This window comes from Diabrotica virgifera, chromosome 3 (genome assembly GCF_917563875.1).
Source record: "Diabrotica virgifera virgifera chromosome 3, PGI_DIABVI_V3a".
In the NCBI taxonomy this organism is placed as follows: domain Eukaryota; kingdom Metazoa; phylum Arthropoda; class Insecta; order Coleoptera; family Chrysomelidae; genus Diabrotica; species Diabrotica virgifera.
In genome coordinates this window covers 198263864-198290374 of record NC_065445.1, presented here as the reverse complement: position 1 = coordinate 198290374, position 26511 = coordinate 198263864, and positions in this window count along the sequence as shown.

Sequence of the window (26511 nt, the reverse complement as noted above, 5' to 3'; positions counted from 1 at the left end):
AAATTTAGAGGACGAGTGGTATTTGAAAAGATTATTTTGTGAACCAATATGTATTATTAGTAAATACGGGCATCTGTGAAATATTTTTAAGACAACTAGGATCAATGTCTTAAGTAGGTTATAGATAAATTATTTTATGATTTAAAAATGAACCAATTTATTTATTATATTGTTAATACATAAAAAACTGTTTAAATCGAAAATGAACAATTATTAAAAACCCAATTTTTATAACTAATATGAGATTTTCCAATGTCGTTCGTAACGTATTATGTGAAATTTAGGGTACCTTAAGTTTTATCAGGGAAGAGACTGTTTTATCAAGGAAGAGGCTGTTTTATCAGTATGTATTACACTCAATGATTGGCTAGAACGACGCGTGGTGATTGGCTGAAAAAGCAAAAACGTCAGAATTTGACAGGTGAAAAAAATAATCATAGTTAAAATTTTGGTGGGAGCGCTTTGGCAGTTTAAAACTTGGCGAGAGAACTTGTTTCAATTTAAAAAATTTTAGCATCACTAACTAGATGTCGCCACTAACGTAATTGGATTACTACTTAATTGCATAGCTGTTCAAACAATCTCTAAATGTAAAATGTTTCAATAAGGAATATTATTTATAAACAAATAGATACTAAATCGTTGTATTTTAAATTATTATTAATCCAATTGTACTCAACAGAATATTTAAATCATAAATTTAATAATTTAATGGTGACATCTATACATCTATGCCTAAACTAGTACAGAACGGGTCGTACCCAACTCATCGAACGCCAACTCTTTGAATCTTAACTTCCATACATCCAAAACGCATGCGTACCAAATCGTATACTACCCTATTCATATACACATATACTCGCATACGTAAAAATAGTAAATTTATAGGAAACACGGAATGTATAGGAAATGTCCAGTTGATAAGTTGGGCTTTTCGATGAAGTGGCTGTATACGATTTTGGTGTATATGAAATGTCTTTCGATGGGTTCGGATTCGATGAGTTGCGCCCCACCAGTACAGAGCTAATTTCATTATTTAGTTTATACGTTACACTCTAGACCTCTAGATGTCAGACTAACGTACCAGCAGTCATATGGGTCATATTACCCGTATGCGCGCCAATGGTGAAGATAAAATTCTTAATTATTGTATGTCAAAAAATTTGCACTAACTACTTCTTAAATTTGCATATCTCAACCGGTTTTATTAGTTTGTAAGAAAAAAAAAGAATGTGTGTGTACTTGGTACGCACGTAAGAAGTTATATGTACTTCTATTAATGATTTCTTAAGGTTGATCTGAACCCCCCAAAAAAAACTTTGAAGTTCAAAAATTTTGAAAAAATTTGAGGTGTATGTGATTACTAGAAGTATTTTGACAAATTTTGGGCAAACTTCATGTTTTCGTTTTCGAAAAAACTCAAAAATACTCTTTTTTTCCAAGTAGAAAACGGGAAAACCAAACATACAATTTTGTTAATTTTCTTACAGGATAAAGATATAATCCTAAGAAATACTTATGAATTTTTTGAAAATTTTTGATCTTACAGTTTTGCCACAATAGGAAAAAATAATATGTTTTGGCTTATAATAAAGTTACCGGTAAGAAATCGGACAAAATTTTAATAACAACATATATAAAACTGTAAGAGTGGAAAATATTTGCAATAAAATGTTCAATATCTTTTCCTAAACATATGAAAAATCTCGTTAAACAAGAATTATATCTTGAATTGCCGCTGTGAATTTGTGCCGCCATGACGTGGCTCCACCTACACCATCGGTAATATTTATGTTCGATAGATAGCAGTACCTTCTGCTAGAATCGCGTCAAACAGAACTTTATCCTAGCAGCGTTGCCATATCAATTACTTTGTACAACAAAATGTTTTATTGTATTATCGTTAGTAGGTAATATAATATAGATATAAGCCTACTATAACGTCTATTTATAACGCATCAACGTGACCTTCTGAAATTAATTTAACTACTGTTCCTGAAATATTGTCAGTCCCCTTTCCCCTTGACCGTATTAGATTTTGATATATTTGGGGCCGGTACTTTCTGTCTCGATTAAACCCGAGTTGACTTTTTAATGTTTTTAAGTAACATAAGTTGTCTTTTTTATTTGTATTTTTTCATGTATCTCTGAAGCTTTGTATTTGACTATATTTTGAATTGGAGCATAAATAGTCTTCTTTTGTCAAATAGTTTTTCTAATAACTACCATCCATGGTGTTTCTCTTTTGTCGCACTTATGTTTATTAAATATTTTAATTTAAACCATTATTTTATCTTTAAAATTTTCCTTGTTCATTACTTTTTGCATTTGTGGTGAGCTAAATTTAAAGGAAAACAATTGGACGATAATTAAATAGATATGGAGTAAGAGTAAATAAATAACCACTTAGAAAATTACCAAAAGGCAACGAACTTGAATGAAACCAGAGAAAATTTTGCCGGAAATAATTTTCTCTCGAATGATATTCGACAAGACTATTTCACGAGACACGAGATCTTTATTTCTTTATTTATTTATTATCTGTCATAATTTTTTCGCTGAGATTTCACGTCGTTAAGGAGTTTTGTTAGTAGGAAACAGTCTAGTGAAATAGTCACCTTCTATATCGATTTCTTCTACATATGTACAAAAACAACACAAATAAATAAATATTAGCGAAGACAAAAGAAAAAATGTGTTGACACTTAATAATATGTTAAATAAACGTATTGATTAGTCTGATGCAAGTAGAACTAGAACTGTTATATTATGGTGCTAATAGACTGGGAGATATTATACAGAAGTTCAGCCACGATTTTCTAAGTCCTGCCTTTTGCAATACTGGAAGGGTAGACGATGTAATTACAATCTGTGGAAACATCCACAAATTTCCTGCGACATTTTCCTGTAAAAATTAGATTTTCCCAAAAAATAAAAATAGGGTTTTGCGATGAATTTCTAAGTCCTGCCATATCCGTAGATAGACAGGATACTATCGATTTTATGAAGAAAATTTTTTGGGCAGGACGGTCGCAAAAGTACTTAGGGAGTATACATATATACAAATATGTAATGAAAATAATGAAATTTTCATGATTTTCTAAGTCCTGCCAACTTAATAAACTAAACATATTTATTTCAAAATGATCAAAAAAATAATGGCATGACGTCTCCTAATGTTTAAGTATACTTGTCCCTTGGAAAATTCTGCGGAAAATTCTCACCCTGATTCCGTGATTTTCTAAGTCCTGCCTTTAAAAAGTTATAATACTCAAATACAATCAATACCTTTTCGGTACTCGGCAGGAAGGTTAAACGGTTCTTGTAAGACGGCAGGAGTCCTAGATTTGTAAGAAAATTCGTGAAAAAGTCAACGATTTTCTAAGTCATGCCATTTTGCACATGTTTCAAGAATCTTAATATAAGTCTATATACAAAGAGGCAGGATGGTTTTATGGTTATTTTGTATACAGGGTGGGGCATTAGTGTGGGCTAGTCCAATTACTCGTTTGTCGTAAGATATACGAAAAAAGTTATTTAGGTAAAATATGTGCCACAGATAGGACTATAATTTAACAGTATTTTCTAATATACAGGGCTACCCGTTTTCACAGGGTGACAAAAATTTATGTTTTTTTAAATGGAATACCCTGTATATTTTTACATTTTTGGATTCTACTCGATGTTCTCTCTAATAAAATATAGTGTTTTGAAATATTATACGAGGTAGTTTAAAATATAATTCCGTTTTTTTTTAATTTTGTAGGAACATTCACACCCTATACATGTTGTTAGTGATTTGATATCCAAACTTCTATTAATTTATGTTTAAACGATTTTTAATATAGTCTACTATTCTCAGTTATTAATAGTATACCAAAATGTTTAATTTTAGTATACGGGGTTGGTTGAAACTTGAAACTGGGAATGAGTATTTTTTGAGTTTTCTTAAATGGGACACCCTGTATTTTAGTATTATAATAAAATGATATTTTATGGTACCTTTTTATTTGCTAAGCATTTTCTATACCATATTTATATATTAATTTCGACAGTAAATTGATACAGACAGATTACTCAGGTGGTTTTTGGGGTTTCTGAACAAGAATGTCACATTAGAACAGATCTTTACCTAGTGCTCGGGGTGACTGTATTCTTAAATTTCGAGGCATTCAGACACTAAAGTGATGCAAGTAGATTTCTCGAAGAGTTTTGTGGTTGCTGAACATGAATACGCCACCAGAATCGACCTCCAAAAACTCTCTTAAATTCAAGATCAGTCACCCTGGGCACCAGGTGCTCCGAGGGTCGGTTGTAATGTCATATTTGTGTTCGGCCATCCCAAAAACCATCGAATATTCTGTTTTTTTTTAATTTATTGCCGATATCCCACGAAACTCAAGATGGCGTGCCTTAGCAGCAACTCTGGGCACTAGGTGATTCCGAGGTCGGTTCTGCTTGCGTATTCGTAACTCCATAAACCTCCCAAATAACAAAATTTTGCCCTTCATACACCGATTTTGACAGGTTTATGCACTTTTGGATGCATGTTTTGCACTAAAATGCAATTTCCACCCATTTTTATATTATACACCTTTTCCTGATGTTATCCTGAACACAATGCAAAAAGTTGCAAGTAGATAGATGCTGTATTTAAAAATCGATTTATTCTGGTGTTGTTAGTGTTAGTAAATTTTGCTATCAAATATAGGAAACAATATCAGGATAATATCTACAATCCTACAATATCAGGAAAACGAGTTGAGTGCGGCAACTCAGCGCCTGTTACATGCGTGTGTATTTTGTGTTCGAACAAGTAAGAAGGCAGGATAAAATTGATATGCAACAAAATAAATTAATAACAACAAATTGATTTTAAGGCAATTAATAATTGCAATAAAGGCAATTAATAAATTTAATAATTTTAAGGCAATTTAACACAATTCAACTAATCTGAAAATGCTTCCTAAGGCAGATTAAAATAACATAAAACGTGAAAGATGAGACGTGAAACATGAAACTTGAAATAAGAAACAAATAAATTGTGAAAAAACGTTTGATTTCATGTGATATACTAATCGAAGAAACAAAAATAAAATTTGTATAGTCGACAATGGAAAGTTATGACGAGGTCGTTGCTGTCATGGCAAACCTTTATTACTTTCTAAGGGAGGCCGCAGATCAAAGAAACGTGAAGTAAAACATAAAACGTAAAACATGAAACAAAATGAATTGTGAAGGACGAAACCGTTTCATATTATATACTAATCAAAGAAACAAAATGAAAATTTGTATAGCCAACAATGGAAAGTAATGATGACGAGGTTGTTACTCTTGCGGCAACTTTTTATTACTGCCCAACATCATAATCATAGTACGTATTTGGTTGAAAACGAACTAAGTAATCATCTTCCCAAATTTAAATAATTTTATAGACTGAGTATTCAAACATCTACATTGTTTTATTGTGGGTCCTGGTTTAAAGAAAACTGATATTTTCTTATCATTACCTATTCGAGTACCTCTCCAGGTTATAATAATTGTACAACTCTTCTTTCTACTTTACAACAGAAACCAATGCAATATTAAATTCTTGGTTGGAATTCATATTATGCACGTAATTAACTGTCCAAAACAATGAAACTGAAACCGAAAAATACAACACGATCTCTTTCCTGAAACAGATTTCACCAAGATAAAAATGTTTTATGTGCATGAATCACACTCGCTTCTTGTGTGTGCGGACTTCAATTTGTTTAGCTGTGTTTTATTTTCATGAAACGTGTTTTACGTTTCATGTTTTATGTTTCTTTGGTGTGGGGCCTCTCGAAGATAAAAAAGTTTCAGGCACATGAATCACACTCGTTTTATTGGTGGGCGTACTTTTAAATAGACGGAGGCCTATGACCAGTACTAGAAATTCACAATTGATAAAATCGATTCATCTCTGGAAGAGAAATAAACGTAGCAGTTTTCGTTTTTCTAAATAGAATTTTTCTAAATTCTTTTAAACTCAAAAAACCAAAAAACGAAAAATTTTTCACATCGATTTTTCTAGAACACTGCACTGCGTATTCTTCTGAGTTAAAGCAAAAGTACCTTTTAGTACAAAACTATCCCAGAATTCAATAATCCAGTGTCAGAGATGCTTAAAAGTTAGACAGAAAAGTTATTCGATAATATATCCGTTTCCGTACCCAAACGGACCCCTATGACCGGTACTAAAAATTGACAATTGATAATTGACATTTGACAATTGACCTCTGGAAGATAAATAAGTGTACCAGTTTTCGTTTTTCCAAATAAAAGCGTTCTGCAGCTATTTTAAAGAAACTAATTACAAGACTTCGATATGCTTCTTCTAGACGAAGCATATCGAAGTAGAGGTCGTCCGCCAACCAGATGGTCTGATGACATTTGTAAAGTTGTAAACGGTTTTAGATTAGTGTTTTTTAAGCATACTCGGCATGGTATGACTCAAGAAAAATGTGGTGATATGAATATGTTTGTATAACACCCTGAAATAATTTTACAGACAGATAATTTAATTTTTTTATACGAAATAACTATACAACCATCCTGCCTCTTTGAAAATAGATTTATATTAACCTTCTTGAGATATGTGCGAAATGGCATGACTTTGAAAATCGTGTAATTTTCCACGAATTTTCTTACAAATTTTTTAACTATATATAGTAAAAAAGGTGTAACTAAACATCCTGCCATTTTGCATAATGTATACTGAAATTATTTATTTTGTAACAAAATTTATTTTATGACTTAGAAAATCACGGAACGAAAGTGAAAATTTTATACAAAATTTTCCAAGAAACAAGTGCAGTTAAACATTAGGTGACGTCATGCCAATATTTTTTTTGGTCATTTTGAAAAAAATATAATTAATTTATTAAGTTGGCAGGACTTGGAAAATCATGAAAATTTCATTATTTTCATTACATATTTGTATATATGTATACTCCCTAAGTACTTTTGCGACCGTCCTGCCCAAAAAATTTTCTTCATAAAATAGATAGTATCCTGTTATTCTATGGATATGGCAGGACTTAAAAATTCATCGCAACTCCCAATTTTTTTATTCATGGAAAATCTAATTTTCACAGAAAAATGTCACAGGAAACCCGTGGATTTTTTCACAAATTGTAAGTACCTTCTCTAACCTTCCAGTATTGCAAAGGGCAGGACTTAGAAAATCGTGGTTGAACTTCTGTTAATATCTCCAGGTTTATAATCTGGATCGGTATAAATTAGATGAGAAAGAAAAAAATCTAATAAACAGTTTCTTTGAGACCAGGAAGAGAAAGAGTATGGAATATTAGAAAATGAAAACGGCGCGGCAGAATAATCATCGATAAAGCAGTAAAAAAGGAAACGCGATAACGATATCTAGAACAATTGTTTTATCTGATAAGACACGAAGAAAAGCCAGAAATTGCTATCAAAACAAAAAATATAGTAAAGCAGTGTGGATTGTTTGTGTGCTTGGAAAAAGGTTATCGGTTTTTATGAGCTTCCCCGGACGGGTTAGTAGGTGATAATAAGATTATGGAAGTTAAGTGACTGTATTCAGCCCGAGAATATACACCTCTAGAGACAGCCAAATCCATAAAAACATGTAGCTTGTCAAGTGAATGTCCCTAAAGAAAACAATAACTTCTTCTTTAGCCTGTTTGCATCCACTCCTCGACAAAGGCCTTCCATGAGTTCTCCACTCTTCTCTGTTTTGTGTTATTTGGTACCAGTTTCTCCCCACTTTTGCTTTGAAGTCATCTAGCCATCGTTTTTGTGGTCTTCCTCTGCTACTACTATGCTCGCGTGGTCTCCAATGTACAATGTTCTCGTCCACCTTTCGTTGTTTTGCCGTGCCACGTGTCCTATCCAGTTCCATTTCATTTGCGCAATTCTTCCAATTACATATTCCACCTTCGTTCTGTTTCGTATGTCCCATTTCGAATATGTGCTCTCAGAGATACTCCTAATATAGCTCGTTCGATGGCCCTCTGTGTTCTTAATCTATTGGCTGATAACCCTGTAAGTGTCACGGTATCCACTCCATCAGTCATAACTGGTAGAATACAACTGTTGAATACCCTTTTTTCTAGATTTATTGGTATCTTTTTGTTTTTCAACACATCACTGAGTCTTGCAACTGCTGCCCAAGTAATTTGGATTTTTCTAGTTATCTCTGCCGTTTGATTCTGTTTGCCTAGCTTGATTGTGTGACTCTTCGACAGTTTCGATCTCACTTGCATCTAAGTCCATTCTGATATTTTGATTTGTCATCACTTTTGTTTTATTTAAATTTATTTTTAAACCGCCTTTCTCAGATTCCTGTTTAAGCATCTTTAGTATGTAGATTAGTTTTTCTATATTGTTGCTTATGAGCACTATGTCATCGGCAAATCTTAGATGACTTAAAAATTTAAGTGACAATTTAACTTTTTCTTTTAAGACATAAGGCATCTTCTAATGCAAGAGTAAATAATTCTATATTCTATTATCTTAATATTCTAACTTATTGGTCTGTAATTTTCGAGTTTGTGTTTGCCTCCTTTATTTTGTAGTAGAAGTAGCTGCGCATTTTGCCAAGTGGTTGGAATAGCAATATCAAAGAGGCACTTCTTCATTAGGATTTTAACTGCCTTCAAGGTAGTTTGACCTCCAGCTCTAATCATCTCTTTTGTTATTCCGTCGTCTCTATATTTTCCATTTTTCATTTGATTTAAGGCATTTATAACTTCCTCGTTAGTAATAAACCATACCATAATAATAACATTAGTAATAAACTATACCATTTATACTACATCCAACGATCAAATGTGTAATTTGGAAGAGAAGTGTCAGAAGAAATGGAGATAAGGAGAGGGGCCAGGCAAGGTTACATACTGTCGCCGTTATTGTTTAGTGCTTATTCTGAAGAAATCACACAAGAAGCTTTGGTAAACGAGACAGTCGGCATAAAAGTGAATGAAAATTTAATTATTAACATTAGGTATGCCGACGATACAGTCATAATATCAGACAACTTGGAAGACTTAGAAAGAATAATGAACAAAATATTAAGATATATGTGGTGGAGAATAGGGACTCTCTCTTAACATCAAAAAACCCAAATTTATGAAAAATAGCAAGAACAACAATACAAATGAAATATTAACGGTAGGCGGCCAGCAGTCTGAGAGAGCAAAAGAATATACTTACTTGGGAACGATAATCACAGAAAATAACGATTAGACTGCAGAAATAAGAGAGAGAATTGAAAAAGCACGTGCCAACTTCGTGAAAATAAAAAAGATTTTATGCAGCAAAGATCTGATACTGGCCCTCAGAATAAGGCTAATTAAATGTTATGTACACAGTGTGCTTTACTGTGGAGCTGAATCATGGACATTAAATCGAAATGCAATAAATCGACGGTTCTCTTAGCAAGACAGAGACGAACTAGTTTTGGTGTTAGTGAAATAGTTTTGAGTATGTTTTTCTGTTAACAGTCATTTTTAATATCTTTATTATAACCTTTTGGGTCTTATTCTGCGGTATCTCATGAAACTGATTAGGGTGCGTTCAAGTATTACGTAACGCGATTTTTGAAGATTTTAACCCCCCCCCCACGTAACGCACTCTTATGGGAGTTTATCTATTGCGTAACGCAATTTTTGAAGATTTTTGACCCCCCCCTAACCTGCGTTACGTAATACATACTTGAACGGTCCCTTACGCAAAAAGATCTCATGGGAATATTTTTCCCAAGAAACGCGAGGTTTTCGCCTTGCTTAAACATTTTTGCTGAATTTAAAACAAAATCCTATTATTACATCTACAGATGCATATGAAATATGATACTACATCCATGGTCGTCGTCCCCATGTTTACAAAAAACATATTGTTTCCATAAACTATAAGCGCTAAAACAAATTTAGCAATTTCCCTATTCTACTTTGCAAAATTCATAATAGTGTCACAACACTTGATTATACTTTTGACGCACTGTCCGTCAACGTGTTAAAAGGTTTATGTGTATAAACAAAATTTGTGCAATGCAATACATTTTTACATGATTTGTCGACAGTGAATGGAAGAGGTCGTAAAATTTTATTACCATCTTTCAGTTCAGTGTGAGATAAGATGAATGCCTGACAAACTGGAATATTTAGTTACAAAGAAACATAATATGTAATTAGTCTATGTTGTGAGGCCGCTCCCGTCTGAAAAAAAATTCTGATTTGGTTTCTTTGCGAATTCCGATTCAAAAATGTCCCCTTTAAATAAATCACAAGGGTGCCGGCGAAATTTTTGGACAGAAATTGTTTAAAAAATGTTTCTAAACAAATTCACAAGATTACCATTTTTTGTCCAGGAAAATATTTTTTCTTGTTTTTGGGTCATTCTAAGCAAGAAAGATATTTGTCATTTTTCTCAAAAGTTGATAGTTTTCGAGTTAGAGGTGAATTAAAATCTGAAAAATGCGAAAATACACATTTTCGAGGCGTAAAAACTCATATTTAAATTATTATATTTAAGGTTGGCAAGTCCTTAAAGTGAAGTTTAAACATTCATTTTTGAAATTCTGAGTAGTAATCGGGTATAACTTCAATTTAGACCGTTGTTTTTTAATTGTTAATTATGCGCGTCCATCCGATTTTAATGCCAATGCGGCAGGCTCCATTTCAACAATCTCCTATTTTGCCCTGTAATTTTTTAGGTTTTTTGGATCCTTCTAAACAAAAAAGATATCTTCTCATTTTTCTGAGAAGTTAACAGTTTTTGAGTTACAAGGGATTTAAAATCTGAAAATTGCGAGAATACACATCGCTTGCTGAGAACATTAGTGACGTAACTTCAAAAACGTAATTTGTAGCGCCGTAACTATTTCATGTATGGATATTGCATGGAGAATATAATATGTTTAAATGTAATACCGCCACATGTTGCGAGTTCTAGGGGTCTTTTACAGAAACGTTTGCACAATATTCCGAAGTATGGGAGAGTTGTAGAAGGAAGTAATAGGACAAACAATTTATGTTTTTATTTAACTATAAACAAATTAAGGAAAAGAGCATGCAAAATATTTTTATGAATACCCTTATTATTGGAGATCGATTTATTCGAACAAGTTGGGCTAAGTCAAAAGATTATAACATCGTTCAGAAAGATAATAGAGGAAATCATCAAAAACGCACAAATATAGACGAGAAACTTAAGCAAACCGTCGTAAGAAAACACATAAATAGCTTTGAGCGCGTAGAGTCTCACTATTTAAGAGCTCAAACTCTTAGAGAATTGATCTTGATGGATCATTAACCTTAGCTCAGATGTGTAGATACTACAAAGAGTAACAAGAAGAAAACAGTTGCCATCTGTCAAAAGATGTACATATGAAACATTTTTTAACACAGAATGTAATATCTCTTTTTTTAAACCGACGAAAGATCAGTGCGCAACTTATGAGGTGTATAAACAATGCAATCAAGAAGAAAAATACAAAGGCCAAGAACAATACACACGTCACTTTCGTAGTAAAGGAAGAAGCCGAGAAGAAAAAGCAAACGATATTACAAAGCCTACATAAAAAATAATAAACTCATAGTAGCTTGCTTCGATTTGCAAGCAGTATTAGAATACTATTAATACCTACACATTGCGGAGATATTTGTACATTTTTTTCTAAGTCCTGCCTCAATTGCTTTAATTTTACGATTTTCGAAGTAGCATCGCAAACGGTTCCTGCTTTTTTTGGCACGAAGCCATTGCTATGCGAGGAGCAAATTAAATTGCAACATGCCTCTCTAGCTATCGTGAATGAAATGACGCTGAAGACTTTTTTGACTTCAAGTACCTTTCAAAAATTGTTGGGCAAAAATTCACCAAAAATTCGGATAACGAGAAAGTAATATGGAATAATATACAAATTCTTAAAGTAGAAAAGTGTTATCCTACAAAAGTTTTTTACAAAACTAACTTTGACTATGTAACCTATAAAACTATTGACCTTTCTACTCGTCGTTTTTCTGATAATAATAATATTTTAGAGCCATATAACTCAAAACCAGCCTACGAAAAGCCTCCTACTGTAGGAGAGAAAACAAAAGAGCATTTACTGGAATTATGCAAAAAATCTTATTGCAAATGTACACCAATCATTTTATTTCAATTTGTTGAGTTAATTTCTTGTAAGTGATTTATAATATACAATTATGATTATTAAATTTATCTAATAAACTACCATTTATAACTTTGTCTGGTTTTTCATTGTTAATCTGTATAATCGTAGCAGTTATGGTTGATGAGTTATTTAAAAAGATAATGCAATACGGTATTGCCAATACCGCCATATCTTACAAATATTTATAACGGTTAAATATTGCTTGTTTTTAAAAAAAGATATCCATTCGTGTGCTATTGAATTACTAATATTCTAATATTCAATTACTTGTCTTAAAATATCTATTTTGTAGAAGAAAACCGCAGCTGTATCGGTATTGAATGGGATGTGCGATATATTAACATAATTCTGAGCTTTTAAGCTTCGAAAATGCGTATTATCGCATTTTTCAGATTTTAAATCGCCCCTAACTCGAAAACTATCAACTTTTGAGAAAAATGACAAGATACCTTTCTTGTTTAGAATGACCCAAAAAACCTAAAAAACATTTTCCGGAGCAAAAAACGGCGATCTTTTAAATTTCTTTAAAAAAATTGTTTAAACAATTTGTGGCGAAAAATTTCGCCCTCAGATTTCCTTAAAGGGGACATTTTTGAATAGGAATCCGCAAAGAAACCGAAACATAATTTTCTTTCAGACGGGAGCGGCCTCACAACATGGACTAAATGTGTCTTGCTATTAACATTGTTATTAGGCGTTGATAAAATTAGTGTTTAAACAATTTGGCAACATAGCCAATTGAGCCGATGGGTGTAACGATAAAAAAGTGTTCAGGTTTCTACATATTACTGAGTCATCATGTAGAAATCTACAATTAAGTTGAAAATTTTACCACAATGGTATGCTACAGTAGAGCCATCTCTAGGATCAGAAACAAATTAATTAAGGGTTCATATCAACCTTAAAAATAAATATACTTTAAACAGTTTGTTTTAATTTTTTTTAAACACCAAACTAATTTTGTGCTTACCGCTTTCAAAAAAATAAAAAAAAAGTATAGCATTGCTCCGGACTCGAACTCAAGACCTCTCAATCTCTTGCCGAATACTATACCAAATACGCTACGAGGACTGTGTCTGTATCGGTTCGGACATACCTAATGACACTTCACGGTAACAAACAGACAAGGATAATAAATATATAATAAAATGTTTTAATAATACTCATCTTACTCCTGAGGAAGACAAATCCAAAGACACAAAAATTATAATAAATATATTTACTAAAAACACTAATATATTCTTTTTACACCTTTTCTTGCACTGATATATTTATACATAACTTGAAAGATTCAGCAACTAAACACCATACTGTCTGTGTGCACATGCGCGCAGTTTTATGAAATTTTACTCTCAATCGTGCCTAAAGAAGTATAACTTCAAAAATGGACAAGGAAAAATAAGAGACTTCATATGAAAATTGAACCCGGTACTATGGGAAAGAACATCAGCATAAAAACAAAAAGAAGAATATATTATAATACCATGAGAAGAAGTATCCTCACTTATGGGTGTGAAAATTGGACAATAAATAAAAAAAGAATGTATGTGTACTTTGTACGCACGTAAGAAGTTATACTTCTACTACATATTATGTGATTTTTAAGACAATACCAAAAATTTAAAAAATAAAAGAATAAAACGCACACAAACACATTGAAAAATGCCACAAAGAAAAAATGATTTCTGAACGATAATAATTGTTGGCAAAAATTTTAAATACGCATTTTCTGAAAAAAAAATTATATAACAAATATACCTACTTACAATCATAAAATGCATAAAAAAATAAAATCTTGCATCGGGAATCGAACCCGTGAATTTCGGGGCGCTTTGATTCGTAATCGAAGCCTAGACTCACTCGTCCAATTCCACATTATTTGTCATGTGGAAAAATAGGGTAACTGAACGTTTTACTGTTTGACAGTTGTTTTGAATATAATTAAATTATGTAGTTTAAATTTTGTGGAAGAAAATATTAAAATATAACAAAACAGTAAGAAAACAATATATTAGATGAAGATTGGTAGAACTTTTGTTGGTAATCAAATTAAGTATGTAAATCAAAGCATTACATACCTACTAGATCAGGGGTTCCCAAACTTTTTTGTACCACGCCTCCTTTTGTTGAAATGAAAGCTTCTCGCGCCCCCTTCCCCTTTACAATAAATTGTATGCGCCTAAATAGGAACAAAACAAAAACAAATAAGTATTCGCTTGAAGACAAAATATTTATTTATTCTGCCATAAGATACAACAATATCAGTTTCCATAAACTACAAAAATTATTAATAAAAGAAAAATAGATTAGGTTGGTTAGTGAGATGGATGTGCTTGCATTTTATTTACTAGTATGCCTATTCGTGGCTGAGGTTTAGTAAGTGCACAGCACAAGTCACTAGCAACATCAAGTTTATTCCGATATTTTGTTTTAATTGCCAAAAGTGTTGAAAAAGGCAAATATAAATGAAGAGCTTCCCGTGATACACTCAGATACACTTTGAAATATTTTAACCAAAATGAAGGTTTGTCCATTATAACAAAGTATTTGGCGGAGGAATCATGCAAAAAATCATTTGGATTTATTTGCAAAGCATCTTCTTGAAGTGATTCAGGCAGGGAGTCTATGTTGACATGGAATGGATCAGTTGACATTCTGTAAATAAAATTGTCACAAATGTTTGGGAAGTATTTCTGGAACTCTTCAATTATGCTCTCCATGGTTTGATATTTGGATTTTCCTTTATAAAAATGTCCTTGAAGCGTGTTTCTTCTGAGATTGGCTCTACTGTAGAGAAATTTGAATAATTTCAGGGGTTTTCTGATATTTTACGCCTCCAACGTTGAGTAACTAAGCCTCCATCACAATGAGTAACTACTATATTTCTCAGTCTTCACCCTGCAGTTTTAGGTTAAGGCTGTTCAACGAGTCAAAGATGTCTGACAAATAAGCCAATATTACTTGGATACAATGTTTTTGAAGGCCATATTTAGCTCATTTTGCTTTTGATGTTCCAAGGTGATTACTTCATCTCAAAGGTCAAATAATCTTGCCAACATGTTTCCTTTTGAGAGCCATCGTACTTCTGTATGAAGTAGCAGTGTTGTGTGATCACTTTCTAAATCTTCACAAAGAGTTTTAAACAGTCGAGTATTTAACGCACTGTTTTTTATGTACTTCACTACTTTAATAGACAACTTTAAGACAGCCAGAAGTTCATTTGGAAAGGTTTTTGTTGCCAAGGCTTGTCAATGTATAAAACAATGTAGTGCAAATAGCTTGAGCTAAAACCAAGCATTGAAGGTGCGCCATCTGTACATAAACTGATCAGTTTTTGCTAAGAGAGTTCATGTTTGTCAAAAAACTCTCACACTGCTTTCATAACATTAATAGCATTTGTCGTGGTCTCCAGTCTCCAACTCTGTAGAAAAGAGTAGCTCGTCTTTCATTCTTTCGTTTTGAATATACCGCACATAAACAATTAACTGATATCAAAAACTGGCGATTATTTTACTGCATCAGCTACCTGTTTTTGTATGTCTTCGGTCATATAATCAATGCGGCGTTTCACAGTATTTTCAAAAAAAAAAGTATTTGAGATAACTTTTGCTTACTCTGCGTTACCAGACACAGTTTAACAAGCGGTTTATTTTGAATTCTAGAAAAATAACTAAATTTAATTTAATGTTCAACTTGTCTCGCGCCCCCCCTGATATGTCCTCACGTCCCCCAGGGGGGCGCGCCACCCAGTTTGGGAACCCCTGTACTAGATAAATAAATCTACGCCAAAAAATCATAATTTAAAAATAAAAATCGGACCTAATTTGGGATTTCTCTCTAAAATCCCCATTCTTGAGAAAATAATTGTACAGTAGAGCGTCGATTATCCGAACGTCGATCAACCGAACGACCGCTTATTCGAACTATCGACTCCCGCGTCCCGCACTCGAATACCGAGCAAGCGTTAGTAATTGACGCTTAAAATATCTTCAATTTTCTTCAATATTGTGTCCAAAAATAATTATGTTGTTGCAAAGACTGCACTTTTTTGTTTAGTTGCTAGTTGTCATTATCAAGATATAAATAAATATGTAGGTATATAAATATGGCTTTTATTCACTTGTGGATAAATATGTATGACTATAAATATGTATCAATATATTGTAGTTCGATTATCCGAACAAATCGGTTTTCCGAACACCTATGTCCCCCAATTAGTTCGGATAATCGACGTTCTACTGTATTTCAACCTAATCCAAATGTATAATTACAATATGATTATAATAAAAACTACTTACAAAATTAGTATGAGTTTTCCTTGTCCAAAATAGTCCAAAAGTCCAAAAATATAGGTATATGAAAACTATTTAAAAAGGCAGTATAACTATTAACTAACTTTTGTTTGTTGTTTCTTTTCACACAAATTTTAAAACGCAACTACCATAAATAATCTAATTTCTGTGCCACAGCCGCCATATTGAATAATTTTTGACATGTCATTTGAACATCCAATCAGAACAAAGTTATAATGCGCATGCGCCGGGATCATAGGTTTTAACATATAAAAATTCACCCTCATATCGCCGGTAAAGAAGTATAACTTCAAAAATCAACATCCCGTATCTCGGATATCATTTGCGGGCATATGTTTATAAAGCAAACGGTCATTATTTTTTCATGCAGAATTAGCCCTTAAAGTTTGTCGCACTTATTTAGAAACACCCTGTACTGATGAAGAACATGGCTAATTGTTAAAGTACCTAACTTTTGTATTATCCAATATAATCGAATGAATAAAAAAACAGAAGAAAACCTGAGGCTATAGTTGGGTTTTAATTTCAGTATTTTATAAATGCTACAATATTCCACGGGGTGTTGCGAACTTTGAGAAAAAACACAGTTTGATTCGTACACCCGGCCGGTATACAATCAAAATTTACCTGTTTAGATATAATATTATTACAGCCATAATGTTAAAGAATCATCATCATTTGGCTCTATAACCCATGCTGGATCTTGGCCTGTTCCAGAATCAACTTCAATTCCTTCCTATCCCTCGCCTTGATTTTCCAATTTCGCACTCCTTAAACTCGCAAGTCGTCTTCCACCTGGTCCTTAAATCGTGGTCTGGGCCTGCCTCTTCTCCTCCGTCTATCCGGTCTCTGGATATAAATATGTTTTGACGGCTCCGCCTCATTCATTCTCTCGTTTCGATATGTCCGCAAACGCTTTGTTTCCGAGATACGGGATGTTCAATTCTTTTACAAACTGACGATTTATTTATTTCTTTAAAGCCAGTTGAGATATGCAAATCAAATTTGGTGGGTTTTAACACGTAGTTATTGCACATATTTTGACATACAATTAAGAATTTAATATTCGCCATTGGCGCACAAACGGGTATTATGACCGATCATATTACCCGTAGGTATGCACTCCAATGGTAAATATAAAATTCTTAATTGTACCTATTGTGATAAGAATGGGAGAGGATAGGCTACCAAAACGAGCACTGAATGCTAGAATGCAAGGAAAGAGACCGGTTGGGAAGCCACGAAAGCGCTGGGAAGACACAGTAAACAGCGACGCACAAGCCCTTTTAGGAGTCCGTGTATGGAGAAGAGCAGCCACAGACAGGCAAGGGTGGAGGCAAAAAATAAAGGAGGCCAAGGCTCAATTTGGGCTGTAGTGCCGTAGAAGAAGAAGAATTGTACCTATGTAAAAAAATGTGCAAAAATGTGCAAAAAAAACTACGTCTTAAAACCCATCAAATTTGATTTGCATATCTCAACTGGTTTTAAAGCAATAAATAAATCGTTAGTTTGTATAAAAAAAATTGAACATTCCGTATCTCGGAATGACTAGAAGCGTTTGCGGACATATTATAATTATAAAGCAAACTGTCATTATTTTCTCATGTAAAATTATCCCTTAAAGTTTGTCGCACTTATTTAGAAACACCCTGTACTGATGACGAACATGGCCAGTTGTTATAGTACCTAACTTTTTTATTATACAACATAAGCGAATGAATCTAAAAACAGAATGTTAAGAAAACCTGAGGCTATACTTGGGTTTTAATTTCAGTGTTTTATAAACGCTAGAATAGTCCAAAGGGTGATGCGGACTTTGAGAAAAAAAAACACAATTCGATTCGTACGCTCGGTAGGTATACAATGACAGTTTACCTGTCTAGCAACAATATTATTAAAGCGATATTGTTAATGAATAAGGCTATAACATGGTAAAAAAATAACTTAAATCGGACAAAAAGTTTAGGAAATTCGAGACATCAAATATGACCAAATTTTTAAGTGGATCGATTTTTTTGCATCTGAGTGTATTTGCCTATGTATGAAATTTAATAAAAAAATATTTCATCCGGAAAGCAGATGGGTGAAGGTCGACCTATTGGGATCCCGTACTATCTAAAGAAATCTATCTATTTCTGTAACTCTTTTTTCTTTTTTTTTTCCAAATTTTTTGGCCAGTGTGGCAATATGGCAATTAATATAAATTGAATGTAGAAACACAAAAAGGAAAAAATAGTAAATCCTTTATAAAAGGTATATATTTAAAATCCCTAAAAAGGGCTACATCACAATCACATAACTAGTTTTCGACTGGTTTACCAGTCATCATCAGTGCTTACGTGAAGTTTACATGCTAACCACCAAGATATAGTTTAACAAAAATATGTGGGTCAAAGCCCTGTATAAGTGGTCCGTTAAGGAAACATCAGTTAAAAATGTCAATTAAAGCATGGATGTTCATTCCATCCAATGCATTAATCATTCAAGCATCCCAATTCATTAGTCATTTGCTACCAGACTTTCACCATGTAATCAAGTCAAACCACAGCTCAGATGTTACCTGGGGCATAGTATTAAAATAGTTTAAACATCCATGCTTTAATTGGCATTTTTAACTGATGTTTCCTTAACGGACCATTTATACAGGGCTTTGACCCACATATTTTTGTTAAACTATATCTTGGTGGTTAGCATGTAAACTTCACGTAAGCACTGATGATGACTGGTAAACCAGTCGAAAACTATAGTTATGTGATTGTGATGTAGCCCCTTTTTAGGGATTTTAAATATATACCTTTTATAAAGGATTTACTATTTTTTGTGTTACAAGGTATACAGCCAACTACAGGAAAATTTTTTCCTTGTGGACAAAAAGGAAATTTAGCAGTTATAAAATCAAATTTTTATCGGCTTGCTTAGATAATTTTTTTATCTGACCACCCCTTAATTATCTGCCCCCATCCTTAATTATCTGCCCCCACCCTTAAAATGTATACCCATATCTGATGTCGAGAAACTTTAAAAGAGTCATACTGTAATTAATTCTCAATATAATGTTTTTTTTATTTAAAAAATATAAATAGGTTCACCTAATCTACAAGATTAATCAGTATTTTTTCTTTACCCTAATTTCCCTAAACTAGATGTCACCTGGTCCATCCTAGCTTTTTTTTACATGAAATGCTCACTTCTTTGTTGTGGCTACACAGCACAGCACTGACTCTGCTTTTCACTAATTGCTCAGTCTTTGTTGTGGCTACAATGCAATGCACAACACTAACTAAGCCCGGCACAACTTCACATATTACACGAGCTCGAACGGTTTAGTCCTCTTGAGCCTTCTCATCTGGGGTTCGTTGACAAGAAGCTGAAGTGCTTCATGGTTGGGATGCTTATGCAGCCTCTCTTCATATCTCCTGGCGACTTTCTTAATTTCATTTGGAATAGATTCGATTTTAAGATCTCTACGCAAATCGTCATTCCGAACATACCAAGGAGCACATACAATATTCCTTAATATTCGGTTCTGGAGCGTTTATAAATTTCAGTAATTGCTAATTTTGGTACAGCCCCATAATTGTAGGTCATAGGTCCACACCGGTTTCAATATCTGTTGGTAAATTAGTACTTTGTTCTGGATGGAAAGTTGAGAGTACATACCTACCTATAAGTCAATACATATTTTTGTACTTTATCTTCAACTGTTCAGTTCTCTTTTTAACGTGCTCCTTACATTTTAGTTTGACGTCGAGATTTAAACCCAGGTATTTCGCTGTTTTTTTTATTAGAAACAACGTTGTTGTTTAGGATAATTGGAAGATTATTGATTTTCTTGTTAGTGAAGTTAATATGAACTAACTTCTGTTCAATAAACTTTATACGCCATTTTTTGACCAGCCTTCTATGCCATTAAGTACATTTTGTAAGTTAATCGTAGATTCCTCTATAGTTGCTCCTATTGTCATGACTGCTGTATCATCAGCAAATATGGCAGTTGGATGTTTTCCCTCTCCGGAATGTCAGATGTGTACAAAAGGTGTAGTATTTTTTTTAATTTTATTTGGGATACAGACAGGACAAACCCATAAAAGTATCCACTACAGAATTTCAGATACATTTACAATTTTACAAACTGATAAAAGCATTCCATAAAGCATTGGTCCAAGAACGCATTTATTTGCTTTAACTCAGAGTACTCGTTTTCCATTTTAACTCTAAATGTTCGCTGGTGTAGGTATGACTGCAATATTTCAACGAGTTGCATGGGAAATATTTTCTTTAGCTTCATTAACAGACCGTCGTTCCATACTTTGTCAAATGCTTTTGCGATATCCAGGAATACTGCTGAACAAATTTTGTCCCCTTCCAATGCTTTCTCTATTTCAGTTACTATTCGATGGATCTGGTCAATTGTGGAGTGTTTATCACGAAATCCAAATTAATGTGTTGGAATAATATTTTTTTGTTCAATTATATGGTTCATTCTTCGTAGTAGTAATTTTTCAAACACCTTTGAGATTATGAATAGTAAGGAGATTGGCCTGTATGATGTTAATTCATGGTTATCTTGTCCTACTTTGGGTATCATTATAACCTCTGCCGTTTTCCAAAAGATGGGAACATATCTAAGCCTAAAGGATGCATTTATTAGTGTAGTAAGCTTTACTATGGCTTTTCTAGGTAATTTTTTTAGTATCTCACCATTGATCAGGTCAAACCCAGGCGCTTTTTTTGTATTGATGTTCTTGATTAATTTTTGAACTTCTTTTATAGTAGTCAGGTGTATGTTAACAGAATCAGTAGCTACTCGTTCATCGTCTACATGAGTTTCCCCAGGGTTTGGTTGAAATATGTTTTCTAGATAATCAGCGAACGCATCCACTTTCTCTTTGGGATTTCTTGCCCATGTTCTGTTTTCTTTTCGTAAAGGAGGTATATGCTGAACTGGCTTATTTATCTTCTTGGCTGCCTGCCAGAGGGAGTAATCGGTGCATTCATCATCATTTAGGTATCATCATCTCTCAGCTACTTATTGATTTATTCGTTTTTAATTTTCGAGATTTCTCTTTGCAGCTGTTGTGTGAGCCTATTTAGCTTATTTTATTTTCTGTAATTCGAGTTCTTTGCCATACCTTCCGAGCCTTTCTTTTTTCCTGTATCAAGTCTCTAATTTCTTTGGGGTAATTGTTTCCTACTGTTTTTCTTTGGATTATAGGTGTGTTGTTCCACGCTGCCTGCTGGATGTTTATCATAAATAGCTCGGTTTCTTGTTCCAATTGTTCTATCGTTTGAATAAATCCATTGAACTCAATTTTCTCATTCATTTCTGATTGGAAGTTTACCCAGTCCGTAAACTTATTGGTCAACGCGGGTTTCATTTCAGTGGTAACAATGTGCTCACTAATTGTTAGTAGAATTGGAGAGTGGTTAGATATAAGCGTCTCTACATCCTCTACTTTTATAAAATTTGTTGCTACACCTCTGGATATAAAAAAATCTAGGAGGTCCGGGATTCTGTTTGCATCACTTGGCCAGTAAGTGGGTTTCCCAGTAGAGTGCCATCTACAATTATTAATTGTGTCCAGTCACAACAAGCTGCAATTCTTTACCTTTAGGTGTTGAGAGTCTGGAGCCCCAACAGGTATTTTTGCATTAAAGTCTGCGCCAATTATGTATTTTTCACCCAAGGTTGACAAGAAGTTAGCATAGTCTTCTCTTTTGAGGTTATGTCTAGGAGGGAAATATGCAGCTGCAATGTTTAGTGTGTATTTCTTAGTTTTAACACTGATAGAGGCACATTGTATTTCTTCAGTTTCAATTTTTTCACATTCCCAGTGGAGAATACTATTTTTAACAGCGACAGCAGCTCCGCCTCTGGCTGAATTTTGTGGATGTATGGCATGATAGATTTGATAATCTCGCAGCTTAATAAATGATTGTCTAGTTAGATGTGTTTCTGCAATTAGGCATATGTCTATTTTTTGTGTTTGTAGGGTTACTAATAACTCTTGCTGGAGTTGTAAGAGTTCATTTGTATTCCATTGGAGTATCCTAAGGTCCGGGGGCATTATAGTCTCATTATGATGGGCTTCTGATATTTTCAAGTCTGTCCAGCCTTTCAAGTACTTTTTTGTTAAATTCTTCTTGTTTGCTCATTTTCTCCATTATTTTTTACAGCAATTCAGTTACTGTGTCTGTATTATTTTCTGTTTCTGGTTGTTACTTGAGCATAAGATACTCCAGCTCTTCTTAAAGTTCGGTGTGTATTTTTCATATTTTCTATATTTATTCTGCTCTCAGGAGCCTTGTTATTTAAATTTTTATTTCTTAGCGTTTGCAGAGATTTTGCAGTGCTATATCCTCTATAATTAGCTCCAAAATGTGTTCACTGGTCATTACCGCAGTGAACACATTTTGGAGCTATATTTTTGGGATTTTTTACAGTCTTTGGTTAGATGTTTTCCAATGCATTTGACATATCTTGGTTCCCTTTTGCAGTAATTCTGTGTGTGCCCATATTCCTGGCAGCGCTTGCATTGGGGCAGCAATTTTGGTTTTCTGAAAGCCTTTATTTGTACTCTCCTATTTAATATTTCATTAATGGCATAGATTATTTTATATCTTCATCTTTATCAAAGGATAAAGTAAAAAGCGGAAGTGGCGTTTTATCTTTCCCGGTTAGTATTTGATTTACCTCCAGTATATTGAAGCCTTTGTTCTTTAGGTCTTTTAAAATTTGTGCAGCTTTGCATGACTGGTGTAAGTTCCTTGCAACTACCTTGACAGGTCTTGACTGTTTGTTTTCAAATGAAAACCATTCCATTTCCGTATTGTTTAAGACTTCAGTTAGACTCCTGTATGCATCTGAGCCATGGCATTTTTTCCCTGGAAGCCGTCTGTTGTAAACCGGTTGTATTGCAGCCACTTGGCTTATTGTACATCTTCTATTCGTTTATGAAGCCCATTCCAGGATTCTGGAACCCTGTACCAGCTTGTACAGGTCTAGTGGGTGGGTGCCATATAAATTTGGAGTCACTTCGATGTCTCCGAAAAGTGTTTGCCGCCTCCGATCCAATGCCTCACAGTCATGCAAAATATGGTTGACTGTTTCAGGTTCTCTGTTACAGAGTCTGCAGCTCAAGTCTCCATGAAACAGCCCCATTGTATGCAGGTGACCCTTAACTGGCGCATGTCCAGTGAGGAAACCTGTTATGACTCTGAGCTGATTCCTGCTTGTTTTCAGCAGTAACTCAGCCCTACTAGCACATGTCCGTCCGATATACATCTTGCCATGTGTTTGACCAGGTACACTCTCATAGTGTGAGTTGTGTTGGCTTCGGATCCAGGCTTTTTTTCGTTCACGGACGGTGCTTTTTGGCACTCCATAGGCCGGCTCTGGACCCAGGTATTTTGTAACTCTCTTGGTAAGTGCATCAGCTCTTTCATTGCCGTATATGCCCGATGACCTGGAACCCATACCAGTATAACACTGTTATGTTGTGCCAGTCTATCAAGTTCTTGTCGACATTCCCACACCAGCCTAGAGTTCACCTTAGGGCTTATAAGAGCCCCAATGGCTGCTTGGCTATCTGTGCATATGTTAACCAGCTGCAGTTCGAATGCCCTCAGGTTGTTTTCTCTTGCACACTGTAAGATTGCAAAAATCTCTGCCTGAAATACGGAGGTATATTCTCCCAGTGGAATAGAAATGTTGAAATTTTCACCACTACAGAATATTCTTGCGCCCGAACCGTCTGCAGTTTTAGACCCGTCCGTATACCAGGTGCAACCCTGCAGTCTGGGTCGAGAGTTTCCTCTGTCCCATTCGTCTCGTGGGCAAATGTCCACTTGAAAAGGTACTTCAGGCTTGTATCTTGATGTCATATGGTCAGAAATCATCATCCATTCGGCATCATTAGTTTCATTCGTTATTCGAGTCATGACATTGATTTTCATATTCCCTCCAGCTAACATGGTTGCCTGGAATTGTAGGTATCTTGTTTTTGTGTAGATAATCTGACAATTCGTCATACTTTTGTACTTTGTTAATTATAATTGGTGGAGGTTTTATATTAACCGGTTGCAGTTTGTTACTTTTGGTATTCGTTTCAGGGGATTGTACCTGCGGTGAGTTGCTAGCTTTTCTTTTTTTGAGTTTCTAACCCTAATCCATTCTGTCTCTCTGCTTAGTTCTTCTTTATCAGTTTTTAGTTCTTCTTCAGTTTGGTCTTTTTTAGTGTTCTCCTCAACTGGTTCTATTTTATTTTGAATTATCTCAACTTGTATTTGAAGCTGTTTAATAGTGACTTCTAATTTTTCTCTTAATTGTTTTTCACTCAACCAAGCATTATACAACGCCTGCTCTTTTTGACTGCGGGCTTGATTTTCGTTGAACAAAGGTTAGTTTTGTTGAACTAGCAGCGCCTCGTTCGAGGTAGACTGCTGCATGTACCCATCCATTTGACTATTCTGGTTATCATTCTCAGTAGAATAAATAATGATTTAACAAATATTTATTAAATAAAAATTAACTACTTACTCAGTTTATCACTAATCACTTTCGATATTATTAATTACACGGTAAAAAAACATCCCTCACTTTAACAGTTCGGAAAAGATGTCTTTTAATTGTTTATAATTGTTTATTAATAGCCTTTAATTACAGAACTGAAAAACTGAGTGTAAACACGTCCGTCTTGTTTCGCTGCTCGATTAGAAGTCTCAATATAATAATATCATGTAAGTAGATTTTTCCCATTATAATAATAATCTGCCTGGACATAATTAAACACGTGATAAAAATCTTAATACATGATTGAAAATTAAAATCGTTAAAAAATAATCACTTATAATTAGCCAAGGGCTCTAAAATTACCGATTTGTATCCCGAGTGATATTTTGAGAGTTTTAATTTCTCGACACGAAGAGGAGGGAAATGTCAAATTGTCACGAGGGCAATATAAATCGGTGATTTTAAGAGGTCGATTGTAATTCGGTAAGATTACATATTTCATAAATACTCGATATTAATAAAAATAGTTTGTACTACTTCTTTAATTGCCTTATATCTTTGACTATTTGCTAAACCTGCTCATGGTGTTCATTTTGACAAGTTTAAAACATTAATTGTAATTAATATCGCAAATGTTTGTTTTTACCAACGAAGGACTTCTGCTTCGCTATTTGACAACGGGTAATTATTAAAAATTATTATCGGTATTACTATAACAAAAAAGTGAGGATAAATTGACAATAATGCGACAATTTTTCAAATACTCGTTGCCTGGCAATAGACACGAGAGCCCGCAGGGCTCGAGTAATTGTTGCCGAATGGAAACAAGTTCGAGAAATAAACTGGAGTATTATTTGCTTATTTATTCTTACTATCGTGTGATATTCGGAAGATTATTTTTTAATACTCACATACAAAATTCAACTCTTTGTAAATAAACATTAGTTTCAAAACTAGATAGTTGTCAAAACTAAAGAACTCGTCATTAAACAGAAACAAAATACTAAAATTTATTCTAGTATATAATATCATAAGAGAGAAAATCTGGCCGGCAATATTTTCGACTGGTATGAAAGTTTGTTGCATGGCCATTTTCGCGAATTAAATTTTGACATATCGCGAATTAAATTTTAAATTTTGAAAATTGCCAAAAGGCGACAAACTTGAATAAAACCAGAACAAAATTTTACCGGTAAATAATTTTCCCTCCAATGATATTCGACAAGACAATTTCACGAGACAATTAATGCACCATATCACCGAAACATAATCTTTATTTATTTTAAAACAATATTAAATGTACAATTATTATAAGCTATTGGGACCGTGCAAGTTCGGCAAAGCGACACCTATTTCTACGCTCTGCAACTTTATTCGCACTTTTAATTATATGGGCCAATTATATTAGTCCTGGTTACTGGATAATTATCAAGGCCATAGTCCAAAAAAATAATAAGAAGAAAAAATAAGATTCAGGTTATGTTATTAAAACGTAAACAATTGTA